General features: G+C 41.3%; 29 non-coding genes across 29 annotated transcripts; all 29 read left to right on the forward strand.

Annotated features, from left to right (window-relative positions):
• The first annotated feature begins 1,608 nt into the window (after positions 1-1,608).
• On the forward strand, positions 1,609-1,682 carry TRNAT-UGU (transfer RNA threonine (anticodon UGU)). The gene has a single exon. It is a non-coding gene; the product is annotated as a tRNA-Thr (tRNA).
• An 841-nt stretch (positions 1,683-2,523) lies between these two features.
• On the forward strand, positions 2,524-2,597 carry TRNAT-UGU (transfer RNA threonine (anticodon UGU)). Its single transcript has one exon. It is a non-coding gene; the product is annotated as a tRNA-Thr (tRNA).
• A 307-nt stretch (positions 2,598-2,904) lies between these two features.
• On the forward strand, positions 2,905-2,978 carry TRNAT-UGU (transfer RNA threonine (anticodon UGU)). Its single transcript has one exon. It is a non-coding gene; the product is annotated as a tRNA-Thr (tRNA).
• Positions 2,979-3,975: 997 nt separating this feature from the next.
• Positions 3,976-4,049, forward strand: TRNAT-UGU (transfer RNA threonine (anticodon UGU)). Its single transcript has one exon. It is a non-coding gene; the product is annotated as a tRNA-Thr (tRNA).
• A 1,033-nt stretch (positions 4,050-5,082) lies between these two features.
• TRNAT-UGU (transfer RNA threonine (anticodon UGU)) lies at positions 5,083-5,156 on the forward strand. Its single transcript has one exon. It is a non-coding gene; the product is annotated as a tRNA-Thr (tRNA).
• Positions 5,157-6,189: 1,033 nt separating this feature from the next.
• TRNAT-UGU (transfer RNA threonine (anticodon UGU)) lies at positions 6,190-6,263 on the forward strand. Its single transcript has one exon. It is a non-coding gene; the product is annotated as a tRNA-Thr (tRNA).
• A 307-nt stretch (positions 6,264-6,570) lies between these two features.
• TRNAT-UGU (transfer RNA threonine (anticodon UGU)) lies at positions 6,571-6,644 on the forward strand. Its single transcript has one exon. It is a non-coding gene; the product is annotated as a tRNA-Thr (tRNA).
• Positions 6,645-7,296: 652 nt separating this feature from the next.
• Positions 7,297-7,370, forward strand: TRNAT-UGU (transfer RNA threonine (anticodon UGU)). Its single transcript has one exon. It is a non-coding gene; the product is annotated as a tRNA-Thr (tRNA).
• Positions 7,371-8,412: 1,042 nt separating this feature from the next.
• On the forward strand, positions 8,413-8,486 carry TRNAT-UGU (transfer RNA threonine (anticodon UGU)). Its single transcript has one exon. It is a non-coding gene; the product is annotated as a tRNA-Thr (tRNA).
• Positions 8,487-8,804: 318 nt separating this feature from the next.
• TRNAT-UGU (transfer RNA threonine (anticodon UGU)) lies at positions 8,805-8,878 on the forward strand. The gene has a single exon. It is a non-coding gene; the product is annotated as a tRNA-Thr (tRNA).
• Positions 8,879-9,541: 663 nt separating this feature from the next.
• On the forward strand, positions 9,542-9,615 carry TRNAT-UGU (transfer RNA threonine (anticodon UGU)). Its single transcript has one exon. It is a non-coding gene; the product is annotated as a tRNA-Thr (tRNA).
• A 699-nt stretch (positions 9,616-10,314) lies between these two features.
• Positions 10,315-10,388, forward strand: TRNAT-UGU (transfer RNA threonine (anticodon UGU)). Its single transcript has one exon. It is a non-coding gene; the product is annotated as a tRNA-Thr (tRNA).
• A 983-nt stretch (positions 10,389-11,371) lies between these two features.
• Positions 11,372-11,445, forward strand: TRNAT-UGU (transfer RNA threonine (anticodon UGU)). The gene has a single exon. It is a non-coding gene; the product is annotated as a tRNA-Thr (tRNA).
• Positions 11,446-11,763: 318 nt separating this feature from the next.
• On the forward strand, positions 11,764-11,837 carry TRNAT-UGU (transfer RNA threonine (anticodon UGU)). The gene has a single exon. It is a non-coding gene; the product is annotated as a tRNA-Thr (tRNA).
• A 663-nt stretch (positions 11,838-12,500) lies between these two features.
• On the forward strand, positions 12,501-12,574 carry TRNAT-UGU (transfer RNA threonine (anticodon UGU)). The gene has a single exon. It is a non-coding gene; the product is annotated as a tRNA-Thr (tRNA).
• A 507-nt stretch (positions 12,575-13,081) lies between these two features.
• Positions 13,082-13,155, forward strand: TRNAT-UGU (transfer RNA threonine (anticodon UGU)). Its single transcript has one exon. It is a non-coding gene; the product is annotated as a tRNA-Thr (tRNA).
• Positions 13,156-13,818: 663 nt separating this feature from the next.
• TRNAT-UGU (transfer RNA threonine (anticodon UGU)) lies at positions 13,819-13,892 on the forward strand. The gene has a single exon. It is a non-coding gene; the product is annotated as a tRNA-Thr (tRNA).
• A 507-nt stretch (positions 13,893-14,399) lies between these two features.
• Positions 14,400-14,473, forward strand: TRNAT-UGU (transfer RNA threonine (anticodon UGU)). The gene has a single exon. It is a non-coding gene; the product is annotated as a tRNA-Thr (tRNA).
• Positions 14,474-14,791: 318 nt separating this feature from the next.
• On the forward strand, positions 14,792-14,865 carry TRNAT-UGU (transfer RNA threonine (anticodon UGU)). The gene has a single exon. It is a non-coding gene; the product is annotated as a tRNA-Thr (tRNA).
• A 663-nt stretch (positions 14,866-15,528) lies between these two features.
• Positions 15,529-15,602, forward strand: TRNAT-UGU (transfer RNA threonine (anticodon UGU)). Its single transcript has one exon. It is a non-coding gene; the product is annotated as a tRNA-Thr (tRNA).
• A 699-nt stretch (positions 15,603-16,301) lies between these two features.
• TRNAT-UGU (transfer RNA threonine (anticodon UGU)) lies at positions 16,302-16,375 on the forward strand. Its single transcript has one exon. It is a non-coding gene; the product is annotated as a tRNA-Thr (tRNA).
• A 983-nt stretch (positions 16,376-17,358) lies between these two features.
• TRNAT-UGU (transfer RNA threonine (anticodon UGU)) lies at positions 17,359-17,432 on the forward strand. The gene has a single exon. It is a non-coding gene; the product is annotated as a tRNA-Thr (tRNA).
• A 1,055-nt stretch (positions 17,433-18,487) lies between these two features.
• On the forward strand, positions 18,488-18,561 carry TRNAT-UGU (transfer RNA threonine (anticodon UGU)). Its single transcript has one exon. It is a non-coding gene; the product is annotated as a tRNA-Thr (tRNA).
• A 507-nt stretch (positions 18,562-19,068) lies between these two features.
• Positions 19,069-19,142, forward strand: TRNAT-UGU (transfer RNA threonine (anticodon UGU)). Its single transcript has one exon. It is a non-coding gene; the product is annotated as a tRNA-Thr (tRNA).
• A 318-nt stretch (positions 19,143-19,460) lies between these two features.
• TRNAT-UGU (transfer RNA threonine (anticodon UGU)) lies at positions 19,461-19,534 on the forward strand. The gene has a single exon. It is a non-coding gene; the product is annotated as a tRNA-Thr (tRNA).
• A 663-nt stretch (positions 19,535-20,197) lies between these two features.
• Positions 20,198-20,271, forward strand: TRNAT-UGU (transfer RNA threonine (anticodon UGU)). Its single transcript has one exon. It is a non-coding gene; the product is annotated as a tRNA-Thr (tRNA).
• Positions 20,272-20,970: 699 nt separating this feature from the next.
• Positions 20,971-21,044, forward strand: TRNAT-UGU (transfer RNA threonine (anticodon UGU)). The gene has a single exon. It is a non-coding gene; the product is annotated as a tRNA-Thr (tRNA).
• A 1,041-nt stretch (positions 21,045-22,085) lies between these two features.
• On the forward strand, positions 22,086-22,159 carry TRNAT-UGU (transfer RNA threonine (anticodon UGU)). Its single transcript has one exon. It is a non-coding gene; the product is annotated as a tRNA-Thr (tRNA).
• A 1,375-nt stretch (positions 22,160-23,534) lies between these two features.
• TRNAT-UGU (transfer RNA threonine (anticodon UGU)) lies at positions 23,535-23,608 on the forward strand. Its single transcript has one exon. It is a non-coding gene; the product is annotated as a tRNA-Thr (tRNA).
• The last annotated feature ends 301 nt before the right edge of the window (positions 23,609-23,909 follow it).

The following is a 23,909-nucleotide window of genomic DNA, read 5'->3' on the forward strand; positions in this document are numbered from 1 at the left end:
TGTGACCCTGTGGCTTAGTTGGTTAAAGCACCTGTCTTGTAAACGTGAGACCCTGAGCTCAAATCTCAGCAGTGCTTTGTTTTCATCATCTCAGAAACAAACCTCCTATCTTTTCTATCATGCCTACTCTGTATCGTAAGCATGTGGCGCTGTGGCTTATTTGGTTAAAGCGCCTGTCTTGTAAACAGGAGACCCTGAGTTTGAATCTCAGCAGTTCTTTGTTTCCATCATCATGTCACAAATTTACCATGGCTACGTCTCTACTGATAGTGCAATTGTGAGATTAAGAGTTTCTTCTGCATAAGAAATGAACCAGTGCTCAGGTTTTAATGCATGTGACCCTGTGGCTTAGTTGGTTAAAGCACCTGTCTTGTAAACGTGAGACCCTGAGCTCAAATCTCAGCAGTGCTTTGTTTTCATCATCTCAGAAACAAACCTCCTATCTTTTCTATCATGCCTACTCTGTATCGTAAGCATGTGGCGCTGTGGCTTATTTGGTTAAAGCGCCTGTCTTGTAAACAGGAGACACTGAGTTTGAATCTCAGCAGTTCTTTGTTTCCATCATCATGTCACAAATTTACCATGGCTACGTCTCTACTGATAGTGCAATTGTGAGATTAAGAGTTTCTTCTGCATAAGAAATGAACCAGTGCTCAGGTTTTAATACATGTGGTAAGCATGTGACCCTGTGGCTTAGTTGGTTAAGGCGACTGTCTTGTAAACAAGAGACACTGAGTTGAAATCTCAGCAGTGCTTTGTTTTCATCATCTCAGAAACAAACTTCCTATCTTTTCAATCATTCCTAATGTTTCCTACTTTTGTCCTTGCCGTGGCATTCCTTCTATCTGCATATTCTATATCATAAGCATGTGGCACTGTGGCTTAGTTGGTTAAAGCGCCTGTCTTGTAAACAGGAGACCCTGAGTTCGAATCTCAACAGTACCTTGTTTCCGTCATCATCTCACAAACTTGCCATGGCTACGTATCTACTGATAGTGCAATTGTGAGATTAAGAGTTTCTTCTGCATAAGAAATGAACCAGTGCTCAGGTTTTAATGCATGTTGTAAGCATGTGACCCTGTGGCTTAGTTGGTTAAAGCACCTGTCTTGTAAACGTGAGACCCTGAGTTCAAATCTCAGCAGTGCTTTGTTTTCATCATCTCAGAAACAAACCTCCTATCTTTTCTATCATGCCTACTCTGTATCGTAAGCATGTGGTGCTGTGGCTTAGTTGGTTAAAGCGCCTGTCTTTTAAACAGGAGACACTGAGTTTGAATCTCAGCAGTTCTTTGTTTCCATCATCATCTCACAAATTTACCATGGCTACGTCTCTACTGATAGTGCAATTGTGAGATTAAGAGTTTCTTCTGCATAAGAAATGAACCAGTGCTCAGGTTTTAATACATGTGGTAAGCATGTGACCCTGTGGCTTAGTTGGTTAAGGCGACTGTCTTGTAAACAAGAGACACTGAGTTGAAATCTCAGCAGTGCTTTGTTTTCATCATCTCAGAAACAAACTTCCTATCTTTTCAATCATTCCTAATGTTTCCTACTTTTGTCCTTGCCGTGGCATTCCTTCTATCTGCATATTCTATATCATAAGCATGTGGCACTGTGGCTTAGTTGGTTAAAGCACCTGTCTTGTAAACAGGAGACCCTGAGTTCGAATCTCAGCAGTGCCTTGTTTCCATCATCATCTCACAAACTTGCCATGGCTACGTCTCTACTGATAGTGCAATTGTGAGATTAAGAGTTTCTTCTGCATAAGAAATGAACCAGTGCTCAGGTTTTAATACATGTGGTAAGCATGTGACCCTGTGGCTTAGTTGGTTAAGGCGACTGTCTTGTAAACAAGAGACACTGAGTTGAAATCTCAGCAGTGCTTTGTTTTCATCATCTCAGAAACAAACTTCCTATCTTTTCAATCATTCCTAATGTTTCCTACTTTTGTCCTTGCCGTGGCATTCCTTCTATCTGCATATTCTATATCATAAGCATGTGGCACTGTGGCTTAGTTGGTTAAAGCGCCTGTCTTGTAAACAGGAGACCCTGAGTTCAAATCTCAAAAGTGCCTTGTTTCCGTCATCATCTCACAAACTTGCCATGGCTACGTATCTACTGATAGTGCAATTGTGAGATTAAGAGTTTCTTCTGCATAAGAAATGAACCAGTGCTCAGGTTTTAATGCATGTGACCCTGTGGCTTAGTTGGTTAAAGCACCTGTCTTGTAAACGTGAGACCCTGAGTTCAAATCTCAGCAGTGCTTTGTTTTCATCATCTCAGAAACAAACCTCCTATCTTTTCTATCATGCCTACTCTGTATCGTAAGCATGTGGCGCTGTGGCTTAGTTGGTTAAGGCGACTGTCTTGTAAACAAGAGACACTGAGTTGAAATCTCAGCAGTGCTTTGTTTTCATCATCTCAGAAACAAACTTCCTATCTTTTCAATCATTCCTAATGTTTCCTACTTTTGTCCTTGCCGTGGCATTCCTTCTATCTGCATATTCTATATCATAAGCATGTGGCACTGTGGCTTAGTTGGTTAAAGCGCCTGTCTTGTAAACAGGAGACCCTGAGTTCGAATCTCAACAGTGCCTTGTTTCCGTCATCATCTCACAAACTTGCCATGGCTACGTATCTACTGATAGTGCAATTGTGAGATTAAGAGTTTCTTCTGCATAAGAAATGAACCAGTGCTCAGGTTTTAATGCATGTGACCCTGTGGCTTAGTTGGTTAAGGCGACTGTCTTGTAAACAAGAGACACTGAGTTGAAATCTCAGCAGTGCTTTGTTTTCATCATCTCAGAAACAAACTTCCTATCTTTTCAATCATTCCTAATGTTTCCTACTTTTGTCCTTGCCGTGGCATTCCTTCTATCTGCATATTCTATATCATAAGCATGTGGCACTGTGGCTTAGTTGGTTAAAGCGCCTGTCTTGTAAACAGGAGACCCTGAGTTCGAATCTCAACAGTGCCTTGTTTCCGTCATCATCTCACAAACTTGCCATGGCTACGTCTCTACTGATAGTGCAATTGTGAGATTAAGAGTTTCTTCTGCATAAGAAATGAACCAGTGCTCAGGTTTCAATACATGTTGTAAGCATGTGACCCTGTGGCTTAGTTGGTTAAAGCACCTGTCTTGTAAACGTGAGACCCTGAGTTCAAATCTCAGCAGTGCTTTGTTTTCATCATCTCAGAAACAAACCTCCTATCTTTTCTATCATGCCTACTCTGTATCGTAAGCATGTGGCGCTGTGGCTTATTTGGTTAAAGCGCCTGTCTTGTAAACAGGAGACACTGAGTTTGAATCTCAGCAGTTCTTTGTTTCCATCATCATGTCACAAATTTACCATGGCTACGTCTCTACTGATAGTGCAATTGTGAGATTAAGAGTTTCTTCTGCATAAGAAATGAACCAGTGCTCAGGTTTTAATGCATGTGACCCTGTGGCTTAGTTGGTTAAAGCACCTGTCTTGTAAACGTGAGACCCTGAGCTCAAATCTCAGCAGTGCTTTGTTTTCATCATCTCAGAAACAAACCTCCTATCTTTTCTATCATGCCTACTCTGTATCGTAAGCATGTGGCGCTGTGGCTTATTTGGTTAAAGCGCCTGTCTTGTAAACAGGAGACACTGAGTTTGAATCTCAGCAGTTCTTTGTTTCCATCATCATGTCACAAATTTACCATGGCTACGTCTCTACTGATAGTGCAATTGTGAGATTAAGAGTTTCTTCTGCATAAGAAATGAACCAGTGCTCAGGTTTTAATACATGTGGTAAGCATGTGACCCTGTGGCTTAGTTGGTTAAGGCGACTGTCTTGTAAACAAGAGACACTGAGTTGAAATCTCAGCAGTGCTTTGTTTTCATCATCTCAGAAACAAACTTCCTATCTTTTCAATCATTCCTAATGTTTCCTACTTTTGTCCTTGCCGTGGCATTCCTTCTATCTGCATATTCTGTATCATAAGCATGTGGCACTGTGGCTTAGTTGGTTAAAGCGCCTGTCTTGTAAACAGTAGACCCTGAGTTCGAATCTCAGCAGTGCCTTGTTTCCATCGTTATCTCACAAACTTGCCATGGCTACGTCTCTACTGATAGTGCAATTGTGAGATTAAGAGTTTCTTCTGCATAAGAAATGAACCAGTGCTCAGGTTTTAATGCATGTGACCCTGTGGCTTAGTTGGTTAAGGCGACTGTCTTGTAAACAAGAGACACTGAGTTGAAATCTCAGCAGTGCTTTGTTTTCATCATCTCAGAAACAAACTTCCTATCTTTTCAATCATTCCTAATGTTTCCTACTTTTGTCCTTGCCGTGGCATTCCTTCTATCTGCATATTCTATATCATAAGCATGTGGCACTGTGGCTTAGTTGGTTAAAGCGCCTGTCTTGTAAACAGGAGACCCTGAGTTCAAATCTCAAAAGTGCCTTGTTTCCGTCATCATCTCACAAACTTGCCATGGCTACGTATCTACTGATAGTGCAATTGTGAGATTAAGAGTTTCTTCTGCATAAGAAATGAACCAGTGCTCAGGTTTTAATGCATGTGACCCTGTGGCTTAGTTGGTTAAAGCACCTGTCTTGTAAACGTGAGACCCTGAGTTCAAATCTCAGCAGTGCTTTGTTTTCATCATCTCAGAAACAAACCTCCTATCTTTTCTATCATGCCTACTCTGTATCGTAAGCATGTGGTGCTGTGGCTTAGTTGGTTAAAGCGCCTGTCTTTTAAACAGGAGACACTGAGTTTGAATCTCAGCAGTTCTTTGTTTCCATCATCATCTCACAAATTTACCATGGCTACGTCTCTACTGATAGTGCAATTGTGAGATTAAGAGTTTCTTCTGCATAAGAAATGAACCAGTGCTCAGGTTTTAATACATGTGGTAAGCATGTGACCCTGTGGCTTAGTTGGTTAAGGCGACTGTCTTGTAAACAAGAGACACTGAGTTGAAATCTCAGCAGTGCTTTGTTTTCATCATCTCAGAAACAAACTTCCTATCTTTTCAATCATTCCTAATGTTTCCTACTTTTGTCCTTGCCGTGGCATTCCTTCTATCTGCATATTCTATATCATAAGCATGTGGCACTGTGGCTTAGTTGGTTAAAGCACCTGTCTTGTAAACAGGAGACCCTGAGTTCGAATTTCAGCAGTGCCTTGTTTCCATCATCATCTCACAAACTTGCCATGGCTACGTCTCTACTGATAGTGCAATTGTGAGATTAAGAGTTTCTTCTGCATAAGAAATGAACCAGTGCTCAGGTTTTAATACATGTGGTAAGCATGTGACCCTGTGGCTTAGTTGGTTAAGGCGACTGTCTTGTAAACAAGAGACACTGAGTTGAAATCTCAGCAGTGCTTTGTTTTCATCATCTCAGAAACAAACTTCCTATCTTTTCAATCATTCCTAATGTTTCCTACTTTTGTCCTTGCCGTGGCATTCCTTCTATCTGCATATTCTATATCATAAGCATGTGGCACTGTGGCTTAGTTGGTTAAAGCGCCTGTCTTGTAAACAGGAGACCCTGAGTTCAAATCTCAAAAGTGCCTTGTTTCCGTCATCATCTCACAAACTTGCCATGGCTACGTATCTACTGATAGTGCAATTGTGAGATTAAGAGTTTCTTCTGCATAAGAAATGAACCAGTGCTCAGGTTTTAATGCATGTGACCCTGTGGCTTAGTTGGTTAAAGCACCTGTCTTGTAAACGTGAGACCCTGAGTTCAAATCTCAGCAGTGCTTTGTTTTCATCATCTCAGAAACAAACCTCCTATCTTTTCTATCATGCCTACTCTGTATCGTAAGCATGTGGCGCTGTGGCTTAGTTGGTTAAAGCGCCTGTCTTTTAAACAGGAGACACTGAGTTTGAATCTCAGCAGTTCTTTGTTTCCATCATCATCTCACAAATTTACTATGGCTACGTCTCTACTGATAGTGCAATTGTGAGATTAAGAGTTTCTTCTGCATAAGAAATGAACCAGTGCTCAGGTTTTAATGCATGTGACCCTGTGGCTTAGTTGGTTAAGGCGACTGTCTTGTAAACAAGAGACACTGAGTTGAAATCTCAGCAGTGCTTTGTTTTCATCATCTCAGAAACAAACTTCCTATCTTTTCAATCATTCCTAATGTTTCCTACTTTTGTCCTTGCCGTGGCATTCCTTCTATCTGCATATTCTATATCATAAGCATGTGGCACTGTGGCTTAGTTGGTTAAAGCGCCTGTCTTGTAAACAGGAGACCCTGAGTTCGAATCTCAACAGTGCCTTGTTTCCGTCATCATCTCACAAACTTGCCATGGCTACGTATCTACTGATAGTGCAATTGTGAGATTAAGAGTTTCTTCTGCATAAGAAATGAACCAGTGCTCAGGTTTTAATGCATGTGACCCTGTGGCTTAGTTGGTTAAGGCGACTGTCTTGTAAACAAGAGACACTGAGTTGAAATCTCAGCAGTGCTTTGTTTTCATCATCTCAGAAACAAACTTCCTATCTTTTCAATCATTCCTAATGTTTCCTACTTTTGTCCTTGCCGTGGCATTCCTTCTATCTGCATATTCTATATCATAAGCATGTGGCACTGTGGCTTAGTTGGTTAAAGCGCCTGTCTTGTAAACAGGAGACCCTGAGTTCGAATCTCAACAGTGCCTTGTTTCCGTCATCATCTCACAAACTTGCCATGGCTACGTCTCTACTGATAGTGCAATTGTGAGATTAAGAGTTTCTTCTGCATAAGAAATGAACCAGTGCTCAGGTTTCAATACATGTTGTAAGCATGTGACCCTGTGGCTTAGTTGGTTAAAGCACCTGTCTTGTAAACGTGAGACCCTGAGTTCAAATCTCAGCAGTGCTTTGTTTTCATCATCTCAGAAACAAACCTCCTATCTTTTCTATCATGCCTACTCTGTATCGTAAGCATGTGGCGCTGTGGCTTATTTGGTTAAAGCGCCTGTCTTGTAAACAGGAGACACTGAGTTTGAATCTCAGCAGTTCTTTGTTTCCATCATCATCTCACAAATTTACCATGGCTACGTCTCTACTGATAGTGCAATTGTGAGATTAAGAGTTTCTTCTGCATAAGAAATGAACCAGTGCTCAGGTTTTAATGCATGTGACCCTGTGGCTTAGTTGGTTAAGGCGACTGTCTTGTAAACAAGAGACACTGAGTTGAAATCTCAGCAGTGCTTTGTTTTCATCATCTCAGAAACAAACTTCCTATCTTTTCAATCATTCCTAATGTTTCCTACTTTTGTCCTTGCCGTGGCATTCCTTCTATCTGCCTATTCTATATCATAAGCATGTGGCACTGTGGCTTAGTTGGTTAAAGCGCCTGTCTTGTAAACAGGAGACCCTGAGTTCGAATCTCAACAGTGCCTTGTTTCCGTTATCATCTCACAAACTTGCCATGGCTACGTATCTACTGATTGTGAGATTAAGAGTTTCTTCTGCATAAGAAATGAACCAGTGCTCAGGTTTTAATGCATGTTGTAAGCATGTGACCCTGTGGCTTAGTTGGTTAAAGCACCTGTCTTGTAAACGTGAGACCCTGAGTTCGAATCTCAACAGTGCCTTGTTTCCGTTATCATCTCACAAACTTGCCATGGCTACGTATCTACTGATTGTGAGATTAAGAGTTTCTTCTGCATAAGAAATGAACCAGTGCTCAGGTTTTAATGCATGTTGTAAGCATGTGACCCTGTGGCTTAGTAGGTTAAAGCACCTGTCTTGTAAACGTGAGACCCTGAGTTCGAATCTCAACAGTGCCTTGTTTCCGTCATCATCTCACAAACTTGCCATGGCTACGTCTCTACTGATAGTGCAATTGTGAGATTAAGAGTTTCTTCTGCATAAGAAATGAACCAGTGCTCAGGTTTTAATGCATGTTGTAAGCATGTGACCCTGTGGCTTAGTTGGTTAAAGCACCTGTCTTGTAAACGTGAGACCCTGAGTTCAAATCTCAGCAGTGCTTTGTTTTCATCATCTCAGAAACAAACCTCCTATCTTTTCTATCATGCCTACTCTGTATCGTAAGCATGTGGCGCTGTGGCTTAGTTGGTTAAAGCGCCTGTCTTTTAAACAGGAGACACTGAGTTTGAATCTCAACAGTGCCTTGTTTCCGTCATCATCTCACAAACTTGCCATGGCTACGTCTCTACTGATAGTGCAATTGTGAGATTAAGAGTTTCTTCTGCATAAGAAATGAACCAGTGCTCAGGTTTTAATGCATGTGACCCTGTGGCTTAGTTGGTTAAGGCGACTGTCTTGTAAACAAGAGACACTGAGTTGAAATCTCAGCAGTGCTTTGTTTTCATCATCTCAGAAACAAACTTCCTATCTTTTCAATCATTCCTAATGTTTCCTACTTTTGTCCTTGCCGTGGCATTCCTTCTATCTGCATATTCTATATCATAAGCATGTGGCACTGTGGCTTAGTTGGTTAAAGCGCCTGTCTTGTAAACAGGAGACCCTGAGTTCGAATCTCAACAGTGCCTTGTTTCCGTCATCATCTCACAAACTTGCCATGGCTACGTATCTACTGATAGTGCAATTGTGAGATTAAGAGTTTCTTCTGCATAAGAAATGAACCAGTGCTCAGGTTTCAATACATGTTGTAAGCATGTGACCCTGTGGCTTAGTTGGTTAAGGCGACTGTCTTGTAAACAAGAGACACTGAGTTGAAATCTCAGCAGTGCTTTGTTTTCATCATCTCAGAAACAAACTTCCTATCTTTTCAATCATTCCTAATGTTTCCTACTTTTGTCCTTGCCGTGGCATTCCTTCTATCTGCATATTCTATATCATAAGCATGTGGCACTGTGGCTTAGTTGGTTAAAGCGCCTGTCTTGTAAACAGGAGACCCTGAGTTCGAATCTCAACAGTGCCTTGTTTCCGTCATCATCTCACAAACTTGCCATGGCTACGTATCTACTGATAGTGCAATTGTGAGATTAAGAGTTTCTTCTGCATAAGAAATGAACCAGTGCTCAGGTTTTAATGCATGTTGTAAGCATGTGACCCTGTGGCTTAGTTGGTTAAAGCACCTGTCTTGTAAACGTGAGACCCTGAGTTCAAATCTCAGCAGTGCTTTGTTTTCATCATCTCAGAAACAAACCTCCTATCTTTTCTATCATGCCTACTCTGTATCGTAAACATGTGGCGCTGTGGCTTAGTTGGTTAAAGCGCCTGTCTTTTAAACAGGAGACACTGAGTTTGAATCTCAGCAGTTCTTTGTTTCCATCATCATCTCACAAATTTACCATGGCTACGTCTCTACTGATAGTGCAATTGTGAGATTAAGAGTTTCTTCTGCATAAGAAATGAACCAGTGCTCAGGTTTTAATACATGTGGTAAGCATGTGACCCTGTGGCTTAGTTGGTTAAGGCGACTGTCTTGTAAACAAGAGACACTGAGTTGAAATCTCAGCAGTGCTTTGTTTTCATCATCTCAGAAACAAACTTCCTATCTTTTCAATCATTCCTAATGTTTCCTACTTTTGTCCTTGCCGTGGCATTCCTTCTATCTGCCTATTCTGTATCATAGGCATGTGGCACTGTGGCTTAGTTGGTTAAAGCGCCTGTCTTGTAAACAGGAGACCCTGAGTTCGAATCTCAACAGTGCCTTGTTTCCGTCATCATCTCACAAACTTGCCATGGCTACGTCTCTACTGATAGTGCAATTGTGAGATTAAGAGTTTCTTCTGCATAAGAAATGAACCAGTGCTCAGGTTTTAATGCATGTGACCCTGTGGCTTAGTTGGTTAAGGCGACTGTCTTGTAAACAAGAGACACTGAGTTGAAATCTCAGCAGTGCTTTGTTTTCATCATCTCAGAAACAAACTTCCTATCTTTTCAATCATTCCTAATGTTTCCTACTTTTGTCCTTGCCGTGGCATTCCTTCTATCTGCCTATTCTGTATCATAAGCTTTTGGCACTGTGGCTTAGTTGGTTAAAGCGCCTGTCTTGTAAACATGAGACCCTGAGTTCGAATCTCAACAGTGCCTTGTTTCCGTCATCATCTCACAAACTTGCCATGGCTACGTCTCTACTGATAGTGCAATTGTGAGATTAAGAGTTTCTTCTGCATAAGAAATGAACCAGTGCTCAGGTTTCAATACATGTTGTAAGCATGTGACCCTGTGGCTTAGTTGGTTAAGGCGACTGTCTTGTAAACAAGAGACACTGAGTTGAAATCTCAGCAGTGCTTTGTTTTCATCATCTCAGAAACAAACTTCCTATCTTTTCAATCATTCCTAATGTTTCCTACTTTTGTCCTTGCCGTGGCATTCCTTCTATCTGCATATTCTATATCATAAGCATGTGGCACTGTGGCTTAGTTGGTTAAAGCGCCTGTCTTGTAAACAGGAGACCCTGAGTTCGAATCTCAACAGTGCCTTGTTTCCGTCATCATCTCACAAACTTGCCATGGCTACGTCTCTACTGATAGTGCAATTGTGAGATTAAGAGTTTCTTCTGCATAAGAAATGAACCAGTGCTCAGGTTTCAATACATGTTGTAAGCATGTGACCCTGTGGCTTAGTTGGTTAAAGCACCTGTCTTGTAAACGTGAGACCCTGAGTTCAAATCTCAGCAGTGCTTTGTTTTCATCATCTCAGAAACAAACCTCCTATCTTTTCTATCATGCCTACTCTGTATCGTAAGCATGTGGTGCTGTGGCTTAGTTGGTTAAAGCGCCTGTCTTTTAAACAGGAGACCCTGAGTTCAAATCTCAGCAGTGCTTTGTTTTCATCATCTCAGAAACAAACCTCCTATCTTTTCTATCATGCCTACTCTGTATCGTAAGCATGTGGCGCTGTGGCTTATTTGGTTAAAGCGCCTGTCTTGTAAACAGGAGACACTGAGTTTGAATCTCAGCAGTTCTTTGTTTCCATCATCATCTCACAAATTTACCATGGCTACGTCTCTACTGATAGTGCAATTGTGAGATTAAGAGTTTCTTCTGCATAAGAAATGAACCAGTGCTCAGGTTTTAATGCATGTGACCCTGTGGCTTAGTTGGTTAAGGCGACTGTCTTGTAAACAAGAGACACTGAGTTGAAATCTCAGCAGTGCTTTGTTTTCATCATCTCAGAAACAAACTTCCTATCTTTTCAATCATTCCTAATGTTTCCTACTTTTGTCCTTGCCGTGGCATTCCTTCTATCTGCCTATTCTGTATCATAAGCATGTGGCACTGTGGCTTAGTTGGTTAAAGCGCCTGTCTTGTAAACAAGAGACACTGAGTTGAAATCTCAGCAGTGCTTTGTTTTCATCATCTCAGAAACAAACTTCCTATCTTTTCAATCATTCCTAATGTTTCCTACTTTTGTCCTTGCCGTGGCATTCCTTCTATCTGCCTATTCTCTATCATAAGCATGTGGCACTGTGGCTTAGTTGGTTAAAGCGCCTGTCTTGTAAACAGGAGACCCTGAGTTCGAATCTCAACAGTGCCTTGTTTCCATCATCATCTCACAAACTTGCCATGGCTACGTCTCTACTGATAGTGCAATTGTGAGATTAAGAGTTTCTTCTGCATAAGAAATGAACCAGTGCTCAGGTTTCAATACATGTTGTAAGCATGTGACCCTGTGGCTTAGTTGGTTAAGGCGACTGTCTTGTAAACAAGAGACACTGAGTTGAAATCTCAGCAGTGCTTTGTTTTCATCATCTCAGAAACAAACTTCCTATCTTTTCAATCATTCCTAATGTTTCCTACTTTTGTCCTTGCCGTGGCATTCCTTCTATCTGCATATTCTATATCATATGCATGTGGCACTGTGGCTTAGTTGGTTAAAGCGCCTGTCTTGTAAACAGGAGACCCTGAGTTCGAATCTCAACAGTGCCTTGTTTCCGTCATCATCTCACAAACTTGCCATGGCTACGTCTCTACTGATAGTGCAATTGTGAGATTAAGAGTTTCTTCTGCATAAGAAATGAACCAGTGCTCAGGTTTTAATGCATGTTGTAAGCATGTGACCCTGTGGCTTAGTTGGTTAAAGCACCTGTCTTGTAAACGTGAGACCCTGAGTTCAAATCTCAGCAGTGCTTTGTTTTCATCATCTCAGAAACAAACCTCCTATCTTTTCTATCATGCCTACTCTGTATCGTAAGCATGTGGCGCTGTGGCTTAGTTGGTTAAAGCGCCTGTCTTTTAAACAGGAGACACTGAGTTTGAATCTCAGCAGTTCTTTGTTTCCATCATCATCTCACAAATTTACCATGGCTACGTCTCTACTGATAGTGCAATTGTGAGATTAAGAGTTTCTTCTGCATAAGAAATGAACCAGTGCTCAGGTTTTAATACATGTGGTAAGCATGTGACCCTGTGGCTTAGTTGGTTAAGGCGACTGTCTTGTAAACAAGAGACACTGAGTTGAAATCTCAGCAGTGCTTTGTTTTCATCATCTCAGAAACAAACTTCCTATCTTTTCAATCATTCCTAATGTTTCCTACTTTTGTCCTTGCCGTGGCATTCCTTCTATCTGCCTATTCTCTATCATAAGCATGTGGCACTGTGGCTTAGTTGGTTAAAGCGCCTGTCTTGTAAACAGGAGACCCTGAGTTCGAATCTCAACAGTGCCTTGTTTCCGTCATCATCTCACAAACTTGCCATGGCTACGTATCTACTGATAGTGCAATTGTGAGATTAAGAGTTTCTTCTGCATAAGAAATGAACCAGTGCTCAGGTTTTAATACATGTGGTAAGCATGTGACCCTGTGGCTTAGTTGGTTAAGGCGACTGTCTTGTAAACAAGAGACACTGAGTTGAAATCTCAGCAGTGCTTTGTTTTCATCATCTCAGAAACAAACTTCCTATCTTTTCAATCATTCCTAATGTTTCCTACTTTTGTCCTTGCCGTGGCATTCCTTCTATCTGCCTATTCTGTATCATAAGCATGTGGCACTGTGGCTTAGTTGGTTAAAGTGCCTGTCTTGTAAACAAGAGACACTGAGTTGAAATCTCAGCAGTGCTTTGTTTTCATCATCTCAGAAACAAACTTCCTATCTTTTCAATCATTCCTAATGTTTCCTACTTTTGTCCTTGCCGTGGCATTCCTTCTATCTGCCTATTCTCTATCATAAGCATGTGGCACTGTGGCTTAGTTGGTTAAAGCGCCTGTCTTGTAAACAGGAGACCCTGAGTTCGAATCTCAACAGTGCCTTGTTTCCGTCATCATCTCACAAACTTGCCATGGCTACGTATCTACTGATAGTGCAATTGTGAGATTAAGAGTTTCTTCTGCATAAGAAATGAACCAGTGCTCAGGTTTTAATGCATGTTGTAAGCATGTGACCCTGTGGCTTAGTTGGTTAAAGCACCTGTCTTGTAAACGTGAGACCCTGAGTTCAAATCTCAGCAGTGCTTTGTTTTCATCATCTCAGAAACAAACCTCCTATCTTTTCTATCATGCCTACTCTGTATCGTAAGCATGTGGCGCTGTGGCTTAGTTGGTTAAAGCGCCTGTCTTTTAAACAGGAGACACTGAGTTTGAATCTCAGCAGTTCTTTGTTTCCATCATCATCTCACAAATTTACCATGGCTACGTCTCTACTGATAGTGCAATTGTGAGATTAAGAGTTTCTTCTGCATAAGAAATGAACCAGTGCTCAGGTTTTAATACATGTGGTAAGCATGTGACCCTGTGGCTTAGTTGGTTAAGGCGACTGTCTTGTAAACAAGAGACACTGAGTTGAAATCTCAGCAGTGCTTTGTTTTCATCATCTCAGAAACAAACTTCCTATCTTTTCAATCATTCCTAATGTTTCCTACTTTTGTCCTTGCCGTGGCATTCCTTCTATCTGCCTATTCTCTATCATAAGCATGTGGCACTGTGGCTTAGTTGGTTAAAGCGCCTGTCTTGTAAACAGGAGACCCTGAGTTCGAATCTCAACAGTGCCTTGTTTCCGTCATCATCTCACAAACTTGCCATGGCTACGTATCTACTGATAGTGCAATTGTGAGATTAAGAGTTTCTTCTGCATAAGAAATGAACCAGTGCTCAGGTTTTAATACATGTGGTAAGCATGTGACCCTGTGGCTTAGTTGGTTAAGGCGACTGTCTTGTAAACAAGAGACACTGAGTTGAAATCTCAGCAGTGCTTTGTTTTCATCATCTCAGAAACAAACTTCCTATCTTTTCAATCATTCCTAATGTTTCCTACTTTTGTCCTTGCCGTGGCATTCCTTCTATCTGCCTATTCTGTATCATAAGCATGTGGCACTGTGGCTTAGTTGGTTAAAGTGCCTGTCTTGTAAACAAGAGACACTGAGTTGAAATCTCAGCAGTGCTTTGTTTTCATCATCTCAGAAACAAACTTCCTATCTTTTCAATCATTCCTAATGTTTCCTACTTTTGTCCTTGCCGTGGCATTCCTTCTATCTGCCTATTCTCTATCATAAGCATGTGGCACTGTGGCTTAGTTGGTTAAAGCGCCTGTCTTGTAAACAGGAGACCCTGAGTTCGAATCTCAACAGTGCCTTGTTTCCGTCATCATCTCACAAACTTGCCATGGCTACGTATCTACTGATAGTGCAATTGTGAGATTAAGAGTTTCTTCTGCATAAGAAATGAACCAGTGCTCAGGTTTTAATACATGTGGTAAGCATGTGACCCTGTGGCTTAGTTGGTTAAGGCGACTGTCTTGTAAACAAGAGACACTGAGTTGAAATCTCAGCAGTGCTTTGTTTTCATCATCTCAGAAACAAACTTCCTATCTTTTCAATCATTCCTAATGTTTCCTACTTTTGTCCTTGCCGTGGCATTCCTTCTATCTGCCTATTCTGTATCATAAGCTTTTGGCACTGTGGCTTAGTTGGTTAAAGCGCCTGTCTTGTAAACAGGAGACCCTGAGTTCGAATCTCAACAGTGCCTTGTTTCCGTCATCATCTCACAAACTTGCCATGGCTACGTCTCTACTGATAGTGCAATTGTGAGATTAAGAGTTTCTTCTGCATAAGAAATGAACCAGTGCTCAGGTTTCAATACATGTTGTAAGCATGTGACCCTGTGGCTTAGTTGGTTAAAGCACCTGTCTTGTAAACGTGAGACCCTGAGTTCAAATCTCAGCAGTGCTTTGTTTTCATCATCTCAGAAACAAACCTCCTATCTTTTCTATCATGCCTACTCTGTATCGTAAGCATGTGGCGCTGTGGCTTAGTTGGTTAAAGCGCCTGTCTTTTAAACAGGAGACACTGAGTTTGAATCTCAGCAGTTCTTTGTTTCCATCATCATCTCACAAATTTACCATGGCTACGTCTCTACTGATAGTGCAATTGTGAGATTAAGAGTTTCTTCTGCATAAGAAATGAACCAGTGCTCAGGTTTTAATACATGTGGTAAGCATGTGACCCTGTGGCTTAGTTGGTTAAGGCGACTGTCTTGTAAACAAGAGACACTGAGTTGAAATCTCAGCAGTGCTTTGTTTTCATCATCTCAGAAACAAACTTCCTATCTTTTCAATCATTCCTAATGTTTCCTACTTTTGTCCTTGCCGTGGCATTCCTTCTATCTGCCTATTCTGTATCATAGGCATGTGGCACTGTGGCTTAGTTGGTTAAAGCGCCTGTCTTGTAAACAGGAGACCCTGAGTTCGAATCTCAACAGTGCCTTGTTTCCGTCATCATCTCACAAACTTGCCATGGCTACGTCTCTACTGATAGTGCAATTGTGAGATTAAGAGTTTCTTCTGCATAAGAAATGAACCAGTGCTCAGGTTTTAATGCATGTGACCCTGTGGCTTAGTTGGTTAAGGCGACTGTCTTGTAAACAAGAGACACTGAGTTGAAATCTCAGCAGTGCTTTGTTTTCATCATCTCAGAAACAAACTTCCTATCTTTTCAATCATTCCTAATGTTTCCTACTTTTGTCCTTGCCGTGGCATTCCTTCTATCTGCCTATTCTGTATCATAAGCTTTTGGCACTGTGGCTTAGTTGGTTAAAGCGCCTGTCTTGTAAACATGAGACCCTGAGTTCGAATCTCAACAGTGCCTTGTTTCCGTCATCATCTCACAAACTTGCCATGGCTACGTCTCTACTGATAGTGCAATTGTGAGATTAAGAGTTTCTTCTGCATAAGAAATGAACCAGTGCTCAGGTTTCAATACATGTTGTAAGCATGTGACCCTGTGGCTTAGTTGGTTAAGGCGACTGTCTTGTAAACAAGAGACACTGAGTTGAAATCTCAGCAGTGCTTTGTTTTCATCATCTCAGAAACAAACTTCCTATCTTTTCAATCATTCCTAATGTTTCCTACTTTTGTCCTTGCCGTGGCATTCCTTCTATCTGCATATTCTATATCATAAGCATGTGGCACTGTGGCTTAGTTGGTTAAAGCGCCTGTCTTGTAAACAGGAGACCCTGAGTTCGAATCTCAACAGTGCCTTGTTTCCGTCATCATCTCACAAACTTGCCATGGCTACGTCTCTACTGATAGTGCAATTGTGAGATTAAGAGTTTCTTCTGCATAAGAAATGAACCAGTGCTCAGGTTTCAATACATGTTGTAAGCATGTGACCCTGTGGCTTAGTTGGTTAAAGCACCTGTCTTGTAAACGTGAGACCCTGAGTTCAAATCTCAGCAGTGCTTTGTTTTCATCATCTCAGAAACAAACCTCCTATCTTTTCTATCATGCCTACTCTGTATCGTAAGCATGTGGTGCTGTGGCTTAGTTGGTTAAAGCGCCTGTCTTTTAAACAGGAGACCCTGAGTTCAAATCTCAGCAGTGCTTTGTTTTCATCATCTCAGAAACAAACCTCCTATCTTTTCTATCATGCCTACTCTGTATCGTAAGCATGTGGCGCTGTGGCTTATTTGGTTAAAGCGCCTGTCTTGTAAACAGGAGACACTGAGTTTGAATCTCAGCAGTTCTTTGTTTCCATCATCATCTCACAAATTTACCATGGCTACGTCTCTACTGATAGTGCAATTGTGAGATTAAGAGTTTCTTCTGCATAAGAAATGAACCAGTGCTCAGGTTTTAATGCATGTGACCCTGTGGCTTAGTTGGTTAAGGCGACTGTCTTGTAAACAAGAGACACTGAGTTGAAATCTCAGCAGTGCTTTGTTTTCATCATCTCAGAAACAAACTTCCTATCTTTTCAATCATTCCTAATGTTTCCTACTTTTGTCCTTGCCGTGGCATTCCTTCTATCTGCCTATTCTGTATCATAAGCATGTGGCACTGTGGCTTAGTTGGTTAAAGCGCCTGTCTTGTAAACAAGAGACACTGAGTTGAAATCTCAGCAGTGCTTTGTTTTCATCATCTCAGAAACAAACTTCCTATCTTTTCAATCATTCCTAATGTTTCCTACTTTTGTCCTTGCCGTGGCATTCCTTCTATCTGCCTATTCTCTATCATAAGCATGTGGCACTGTGGCTTAGTTGGTTAAAGCGCCTGTCTTGTAAACAGGAGACCCTGAGTTCGAATCTCAACAGTGCCTTGTTTCCATCATCATCTCACAAACTTGCCATGGCTACGTCTCTACTGATAGTGCAATTGTGAGATTAAGAGTTTCTTCTGCATAAGAAATGAACCAGTGCTCAGGTTTCAATACATGTTGTAAGCATGTGACCCTGTGGCTTAGTTGGTTAAGGCGACTGTCTTGTAAACAAGAGACACTGAGTTGAAATCTCAGCAGTGCTTTGTTTTCATCATCTCAGAAACAAACTTCCTATCTTTTCAATCATTCCTAATGTTTCCTACTTTTGTCCTTGCCGTGGCATTCCTTCTATCTGCATATTCTATATCATATGCATGTGGCACTGTGGCTTAGTTGGTTAAAGCGCCTGTCTTGTAAACTGGAGACCCTGAGTTCGAATCTCAACAGTGCCTTGTTTCCGTCATCATCTCACAAACTTGCCATGGCTACGTATCTACTGATAGTGCAATTGTGAGATTAAGAGTTTCTTCTGCATAAGAAATGAACCAGTGCTCAGGTTTTAATGCATGTTGTAAGCATGTGACCCTGTGGCTTAGTTGGTTAAAGCACCTGTCTTGTAAACGTGAGACCCTGAGTTCAAATCTCAGCAGTGCTTTGTTTTCATCATCTCAGAAACAAACCTCCTATCTTTTCTATCATGCCTACTCTGTATCGTAAGCATGTGGCGCTGTGGCTTAGTTGGTTAAAGCGCCTGTCTTTTAAACAGGAGACACTGAGTTTGAATCTCAGCAGTTCTTTGTTTCCATCATCATCTCACAAATTTACCATGGCTACGTCTCTACTGATAGTGCAATTGTGAGATTAAGAGTTTCTTCTGCATAAGAAATGAACCAGTGCTCAGGTTTTAATACATGTGGTAAGCATGTGACCCTGTGGCTTAGTTGGTTAAGGCGACTGTCTTGTAAACAAGAGACACTGAGTTGAAATCTCAGCAGTGCTTTGTTTTCATCATCTCAGAAACAAACTTCCTATCTTTTCAATCATTCCTAATGTTTCCTACTTTTGTCCTTGCCGTGGCATTCCTTCTATCTGCCTATTCTCTATCATAAGCATGTGGCACTGTGGCTTAGTTGGTTAAAGCGCCTGTCTTGTAAACAGGAGACCCTGAGTTCGAATCTCAACAGTGCCTTGTTTCCGTCATCATCTCACAAACTTGCCATGGCTACGTATCTACTGATAGTGCAATTGTGAGATTAAGAGTTTCTTCTGCATAAGAAATGAACCAGTGCTCAGGTTTTAATACATGTGGTAAGCATGTGACCCTGTGGCTTAGTTGGTTAAGGCGACTGTCTTGTAAACAAGAGACACTGAGTTGAAATCTCAGCAGTGCTTTGTTTTCATCATCTCAGAAACAAACTTCCTATCTTTTCAATCATTCCTAATGTTTCCTACTTTTGTCCTTGCCGTGGCATTCCTTCTATCTGCCTATTCTGTATCATAAGCATGTGGCACTGTGGCTTAGTTGGTTAAAGTGCCTGTCTTGTAAACAAGAGACACTGAGTTGAAATCTCAGCAGTGCTTTGTTTTCATCATCTCAGAAACAAACTTCCTATCTTTTCAATCATTCCTAATGTTTCCTACTTTTGTCCTTGCCGTGGCATTCCTTCTATCTGCCTATTCTCTATCATAAGCATGTGGCACTGTGGCTTAGTTGGTTAAAGCGCCTGTCTTGTAAACAGGAGACCCTGAGTTCGAATCTCAACAGTGCCTTGTTTCCGTCATCATCTCACAAACTTGCCATGGCTACGTATCTACTGATAGTGCAATTGTGAGATTAAGAGTTTCTTCTGCATAAGAAATGAACCAGTGCTCAGGTTTTAATACATGTGGTAAGCATGTGACCCTGTGGCTTAGTTGGTTAAGGCGACTGTCTTGTAAACAAGAGACACTGAGTTGAAATCTCAGCAGTGCTTTGTTTTCATCATCTCAGAAACAAACTTCCTATCTTTTCAATCATTCCTAATGTTTCCTACTTTTGTCCTTGCCGTGGCATTCCTTCTATCTGCCTATTCTGTATCATAAGCTTTTGGCACTGTGGCTTAGTTGGTTAAAGCGCCTGTCTTGTAAACAGGAGACCCTGAGTTCGAATCTCAACAGTGCCTTGTTTCCGTCATCATCTCACAAACTTGCCATGGCTACGTCTCTACTGATAGTGCAATTGTGAGATTAAGAGTTTCTTCTGCATAAGAAATGAACCAGTGCTCAGGTTTCAATACATGTTGTAAGCATGTGACCCTGTGGCTTAGTTGGTTAAAGCACCTGTCTTGTAAACGTGAGACCCTGAGTTCAAATCTCAGCAGTGCTTTGTTTTCATCATCTCAGAAACAAACCTCCTATCTTTTCTATCATGCCTACTCTGTATCGTAAGCATGTGGCGCTGTGGCTTAGTTGGTTAAAGCGCCTGTCTTTTAAACAGGAGACACTGAGTTTGAATCTCAGCAGTTCTTTGTTTCCATCATCATCTCACAAATTTACCATGGCTACGTCTCTACTGATAGTGCAATTGTGAGATTAAGAGTTTCTTCTGCATAAGAAATGAACCAGTGCTCAGGTTTTAATACATGTGGTAAGCATGTGACCCTGTGGCTTAGTTGGTTAAGGCGACTGTCTTGTAAACAAGAGACACTGAGTTGAAATCTCAGCAGTGCTTTGTTTTCATCATCTCAGAAACAAACTTCCTATCTTTTCAATCATTCCTAATGTTTCCTACTTTTGTCCTTGCCGTGGCATTCCTTCTATCTGCCTATTCTGTATCATAGGCATGTGGCACTGTGGCTTAGTTGGTTAAAGCGCCTGTCTTGTAAACAGGAGACCCTGAGTTCGAATCTCAACAGTGCCTTGTTTCCGTCATCATCTCACAAACTTGCCATGGCTACGTCTCTACTGATAGTGCAATTGTGAGATTAAGAGTTTCTTCTGCATAAGAAATGAACCAGTGCTCAGGTTTTAATGCATGTGACCCTGTGGCTTAGTTGGTTAAGGCGACTGTCTTGTAAACAAGAGACACTGAGTTGAAATCTCAGCAGTGCTTTGTTTTCATCATCTCAGAAACAAACTTCCTATCTTTTCAATCATTCCTAATGTTTCCTACTTTTGTCCTTGCCGTGGCATTCCTTCTATCTGCCTATTCTGTATCATAAGCTTTTGGCACTGTGGCTTAGTTGGTTAAAGCGCCTGTCTTGTAAACATGAGACCCTGAGTTCGAATCTCAACAGTGCCTTGTTTCCGTCATCATCTCACAAACTTGCCATGGCTACGTCTCTACTGATAGTGCAATTGTGAGATTAAGAGTTTCTTCTGCATAAGAAATGAACCAGTGCTCAGGTTTCAATACATGTTGTAAGCATGTGACCCTGTGGCTTAGTTGGTTAAGGCGACTGTCTTGTAAACAAGAGACACTGAGTTGAAATCTCAGCAGTGCTTTGTTTTCATCATCTCAGAAACAAACTTCCTATCTTTTCAATCATTCCTAATGTTTCCTACTTTTGTCCTTGCCGTGGCATTCCTTCTATCTGCATATTCTATATCATAAGCATGTGGCACTGTGGCTTAGTTGGTTAAAGCGCCTGTCTTGTAAACAGGAGACCCTGAGTTCGAATCTCAACAGTGCCTTGTTTCCGTCATCATCTCACAAACTTGCCATGGCTACGTCTCTACTGATAGTGCAATTGTGAGATTAAGAGTTTCTTCTGCATAAGAAATGAACCAGTGCTCAGGTTTCAATACATGTTGTAAGCATGTGACCCTGTGGCTTAGTTGGTTAAAGCACCTGTCTTGTAAACGTGAGACCCTGAGTTCAAATCTCAGCAGTGCTTTGTTTTCATCATCTCAGAAACAAACCTCCTATCTTTTCTATCATGCCTACTCTGTATCGTAAGCATGTGGCGCTGTGGCTTAGTTGGTTAAAGCGCCTGTCTTTTAAACAGGAGACACTGAGTTTGAATCTCAGCAGTTCTTTGTTTCCATCATCATCTCACAAATTTACCATGGCTACGTCTCTACTGATAGTGCAATTGTGAGATTAAGAGTTTCTTCTGCATAAGAAATGAACCAGTGCTCAGGTTTTAATACATGTGGTAAGCATGTGACCCTGTGGCTTAGTTGGTTAAGGCGACTGTCTTGTAAACAAGAGACACTGAGTTGAAATCTCAGCAGTGCTTTGTTTTCATCATCTCAGAAACAAACTTCCTATCTTTTCAATCATTCCTAATGTTTCCTACTTTTGTCCTTGCCGTGGCATTCCTTCTATCTGCCTATTCTGTATCATAAGCATGTGGCACTGTGGCTTAGTTGGTTAAAGCGCCTGTCTTGTAAACAAGAGACACTGAGTTGAAATCTCAGCAGTGCTTTGTTTTCATCATCTCAGAAACAAACTTCCTATCTTTTCAATCATTCCTAATGTTTCCTACTTTTGTCGTTGCCGTGGCATTCCTTCTATCTGCCTATTCTGTATCATAAGCATGTGGCACTGTGGCTTAGTTGGTTAAAGCGCCTGTCTTGTAAACAAGAGACACTGAGTTGAAATCTCAGCAGTGCTTTGTTTTCATCATCTCAGAAACAAACTTCCTATCTTTTCAATCATTCCTAATGTTTCCTACTTTTGTCCTTGCCGTGGCATTCCTTCTATCTGCCTATTCTGTATCATAAGCATGTGGCACTGTGGCTTAATTGGTTAAAGCGCCTGTCTTGTAAACAGGAGACCCTGAGTTCGAATCTCAACAGTGCCTTGTTTCCGTCATCATCTCACAAACTTGCCATGGCTACGTATCTACAGATAGTGCAATTGTGAGATTAAGAGTTTCTTCTGCATAAGAAATGAACCAGTGCTCAGGTTTTAATGCATGTGACCCTGTGGCTTAGTTGGTTAAAGCACCTGTCTTGTAAACGTGAGACCCTGAGTTCAAATCTCAGCAGTGCTTTGTTTTCATCATCTCAGAAACAAACCTCCTATCTTTTCTATCATGCCTACTCTGTATCGTAAGCATGTGGCGCTGTGGCTTAGTTGGTTAAAGCGCCTGTCTTTTAAACAGGAGACACTGAGTTTGAATCTCAGCAGTTCTTTGTTTCCATCATCATCTCACAAATTTACCATGGCTACGTCTCTACTGATAGTGCAATTGTGAGATTAAGAGTTTCTTCTGCATAAGAAATGAACCAGTGCTCAGGTTTTAATGCATGTTGTAAGCATGTGACCCTGTGGCTTAGTTGGTTAAAGCACCTGTCTTGTAAACGTGAGACCCTGAGTTCAAATCTCAGCAGTACTGTGTTTTCATCATCTCAGAAACAAACCTCCTATCTTTTCTATCATGCCTACTCTGTATCATAAGCATGTGGCGCTGTGGCTTAGTTGGTTAAGGCGTTTGTCTTGTAAACAAGAGACACTGAGTTGAAATCTCAGCAGTGCTCTGTTTTCATCATCTCAGAAACAAACTTCCTATCTTTTCAATCATTCCTAATGTTTCCTACTTTTGTCCTTGCCGTGGCATTCCTTCTATCTGCCTATTCTGTATCATAAGCATGTGGCACTGTGGCTTAGTTGGTTAAAGCGCCTGTCTTGTAAACAAGAGACACTGAGTTTGAATCTCAGCAGTGCTTTGTTTCCATCGTCATCTCACAAATTTACCATGGCTACGTCTCTACTGATAGTGCAATTGTGAGATTAAGAGTTTCTTCTGCATAAGAAATGAACCAGTGCTCAGGTTTTAATGCATGTTGTAAGCATGTGACCCTGTGGCTTAGTTGGTTAAAGCACCTGTCTTGTAAACGTGAGACCCTGAGTTCAAATCTCAGCAGTACTGTGTTTTCATCATCTCAGAAACAAACTTCCTATCTTTTCAATCATTCCTAATGTTTCCTACTTTTGTCCTTGCCGTGGCATTCCTTCTATCTGCCTATTCTGTATCATAAGCATGTGGCACTGTGGCTTAGTTGGTTAAAGCGCCTGTCTTGTAAACAAGAGACACTGAGTTGAAATCTCAGCAGTGCTTTGTTTTCATCATCTCAGAAACAAACTTCCTATCTTTTCAATCATTACTAATGTTTCCTACTTTTGTCCTTGCCGTGGCATTCCTTCTATCTGCATATTCTATATCATAAGCATGTGGCACTGTGGCTTAGTTGGTTAAAGCGCCTGTCTTGTAAACAGGAGACCCTGAGTTCGAATCTCAGCAGTGCCTTGTTTCCGTCATCATCTCACAAACTTGCCATGGCTATGTATCTACTGATAGTGCAATTGTGAGATTAAGAGTTTCTTCTGCATAAGAAATGAACCAGTGCTCAGGTTTTAATGCATGTTGTAAGCATGTGACCCTGTGGCTTAGTTGGTTAAAGCACCTGTCTTGTAAACGTGAGACCCTGAGTTCAAATCTCAGCAGTGCTGTGTTTTCATCATCTCAGAAACAAACCTCCTATCTTTTCTATCATGCCTACTCTGTATCGTAAGCATGTGGCGCTGTGGCTTAGTTGGTTAAAGCACCT

Source organism: Ranitomeya variabilis, chromosome 7 (genome assembly GCF_051348905.1).
Source record: "Ranitomeya variabilis isolate aRanVar5 chromosome 7, aRanVar5.hap1, whole genome shotgun sequence".
In the NCBI taxonomy this organism is placed as follows: domain Eukaryota; kingdom Metazoa; phylum Chordata; class Amphibia; order Anura; family Dendrobatidae; genus Ranitomeya; species Ranitomeya variabilis.